The sequence below is a fragment of the Tupaia chinensis genome, unplaced genomic scaffold (genome assembly GCF_000334495.1).
Source record: "Tupaia chinensis unplaced genomic scaffold, TupChi_1.0 Scaffold141372_1, whole genome shotgun sequence".
Lineage (NCBI taxonomy): Eukaryota > Metazoa > Chordata > Mammalia > Scandentia > Tupaiidae > Tupaia > Tupaia belangeri.
In genome coordinates, this window is record NW_006201235.1 from 498,987 (window position 1) to 499,865 (window position 879).

Below are 879 nucleotides of genomic sequence, written 5' to 3' on the forward strand. Positions count from 1 at the left end.
CACACACGCTCGTTGGAAGTTTAAGCCACCGGGTCCAAGACTCGAACTGTGGTCAACTACATGGGAGTCCAGCGACATAGCCATTACGCTAACTGCTGGTCCCTATGTTGGCTTTTTATAAAGCTTCAGTTATGTAAGATTTAAATAAAAGTTTTATATCAAGATGATTGCATTATTGGTAGGTCAATCTTAAATTCCTTTAACTGTTGATACCTGCTGTTTAGGGAAACAGTGTAAAATCTACTTAACTATAGAACAAGGCAAGCCTCAGACCTGCAATAAATTATTCAATTTGGATAACATTATCTTGTGCTGTTAATCAAATTTTCCAGTCTTAATCTACCCCTTCAACAAGTTGGGTTAAAAATAAGAGGTATTTTGTAGTTAATCTGTTACACAATTTTGCCTCAGTTAATAAGTTTTAGGTAACAAAACTTTTCCAAACATAAATTTGAACTCTATAGGCAAGGAAATAACTTCTAATACTAGGGATCTTTTTTTTTATTATTATTATCATAATCTTCTTTATATTACATTGGATTACATATAACTTTACATTGACTTCCATTGCTTTTTCAAAAGGGAATGCCATGCATGTCAGTCAATACAGAGGCATCGATCTCCCCGCTTTATCATTCAAAGTCTTTTCCATGCATTTCCCAATAATTATTATTATTATAATTTTTTAAAACAGTCAATCACTATTTCTCATTTTGCTTGTTAAAAGACTTCACCCATCATGAAATACTTCCCAGACCAGTCCAGTTGAGAATACTATACACGTCATCTTCAACAGATAATAAACCATATCTGTTTCTCACTAACATCCCCTCTATTGTTCACTTGCTATCTTTCTCTATCCTCTTCTCTTTTTTTTTT